The sequence below is a fragment of the Rhinopithecus bieti genome, unplaced genomic scaffold, assembly GCF_001698545.2.
Source record: "Rhinopithecus bieti isolate Rb0 unplaced genomic scaffold, ASM169854v2 scaffold_6073, whole genome shotgun sequence".
NCBI lineage: Eukaryota > Metazoa > Chordata > Mammalia > Primates > Cercopithecidae > Rhinopithecus > Rhinopithecus bieti.
In genome coordinates this window covers 3,554-5,653 of record NW_016804974.1, presented here as the reverse complement: position 1 = coordinate 5,653, position 2,100 = coordinate 3,554, and the positions used below count along the sequence as shown (strand labels likewise).

The window sequence follows — 2,100 nt, the reverse complement described above, 5'->3', positions numbered from 1 at the left end:
ATCTGCTTGGGAGGGCTGCCCTGCTCTCCCCAGAAAAGCTTCAATTATGTAAGCAATAAATCTTTTCATACCCTCTTGGTATGTGTGTGGCATCATCAGTCCTGACATCCAAACCAATTTTCAGGTGGGCATCCATTCTTTTTCTTCATGATGGTCACAACACAGGCAGAGGGAGATTTGAACAGAAGGCAACATAATGGCTAAAGCAAGATGCTATGCTGCTGACTTTGAAGATGGAGGGATTATGAGCCAAGGAATGTAAGAAATTCAGCTTCAGAAGCTGGAAAAGGCAAGGAAACAGATTCTCCCCTAGAGTCTCTGGAAAGAGTGTGCCCTGCTGATAGCTTGATTTCTGCCCAGTGAAATTCATTTCAGACTTCTGACCTATAGAACTAAAGAAGAATAAATGCCTGTTGTTTCAAGCAACCAAATTTGTGGTAGTTTGTAACAGCAGCCCTAGGAAACTAATACAGTGTGTAAGACTACTGGTGCCTTAGTACAAATTGAAGCAGTGCCACAAAATAGTACTAGTAGGCATTGTGTTTGTTACCACCATGTGCTGTTTTATTAAAAACGTCAGTTGTACTTGTCTTATATGGAGCAGTGAAAAGTATTGATGTTATAAATATTGACCCTTGAGAATACAGTTTTTAAATATTTTGTATGACAAATGGAAAATATGCATAAAGCACTTCTGCTACATCTTGAAGTAAAATCACTGCCTCAAAGACAAACACTTGTGCAATTTAAAAGCAACTCTTCATGAAACACCATTTGTAGTTAAAAGAATTACTGACAGACAAACTTTGGTTATTCAGACTTGGGTTTTGGGCAGATGTTTCTCTAAAATTAACAAAGTGAGGCTGTCACTTCAAGGAAAACAACTGACAGCATTATTTGCCAATTACAAATTCAAGTTTTGTGTAAAATTAGAGTTTTAGAAAACTTGTAGTAGATACTACTTAGTCCAGAGTCTGATAACTAGGCTTGTTCTCTCCTTTTGAATCAGAGGCCACTGCTGCAAACATGCTCTACCAGATCCTCAATCAAGCCAAGAAGTATCTGAGCATGATTCTCCTCTTTGAGTTTATTGGAGATGGAGGTACTAGAGCAGCACTGTATGTCTTGCATCCAGCATTGTTCAATCCAGATGTTACTTGGAATGGAAAGAATAACCCAGAGCCCTGGAACAAACTGGGTCCCAATGATCAATACAAGTTCTACTCAGTTAATGTGGATTACAGCAAACCAGAGAAAGAAGGTCTTGTAAAACTGCTTTAGAATGAAGGTCCTCCAGAAGCCATCTCCAATTTTCCACTTAACTAGGAAATTTTTATCCTCCAAATGCATGAAATCATGTTGATGTGTTATGTAGGAGGTTACTCTCATTAATAAATATTTGAAACTTACAAAAAAAGAAAAGAAAACTTGTGTCTGCACTCAAAAAAAAAAAAAGAAAACTTGTGTCTGCAACCATAAGCTGCACAGCTTTCTGAAACATAAATACTTTCCTGATAAGATCAATGGTGATAGTAACAAATGTGATATTTTTAATATTGTATCATGAAATATGTCAATATTTGGAAAGATCTGCATAAATCAGTGAAGCAATATTTTTAAAATAATCAATGCATGATGCTACAAAATCATGCATAGGTAAAATTCCATTCCAGGTGAGGATAGGCAAATGGATTTTCATGTATAAAACACAAGCAGTTCATTGATACAGTTTCAGTTTGCATTTTGGAACTAATCTCCAAGAAACTTCCAAATGTCCAATTTTAGTATAATATCAAAAACCATCCACAGTTATCTGCATAGACTACTTTAAAACTCCTGTCTTTTCCAACTACATATATGTGTGAGATAGGACTTTCTATATTTCACCCAGAACAATATATCACAGAAGAGTGAATGCAGAAACAGATAAGAGAATCCAGCTCTTTTCTATTAAGACAGAAATCAAAGAGATTTGCAAAAAATAAAAGCCCATGTTACTTTTCTCACTAAATGTTTTTGTTCTGAAAAATATAGTTATTTTCATAACATAATTTGTACTAACATGTAATTGATGTATTATCACTTTTTTTTTTTTTTTTT

General features: G+C 35.3%; 1 pseudogene; it reads left to right on the top strand.

Moving 5' to 3' along the window:
- Window positions 1-1,026: 1,026 nt before the first annotated feature.
- Window positions 1,027-1,281, top strand: LOC108528827 (cytochrome c oxidase subunit NDUFA4 pseudogene; annotated as a pseudogene).
- Window positions 1,282-2,100: the final 819 nt, after the last annotated feature.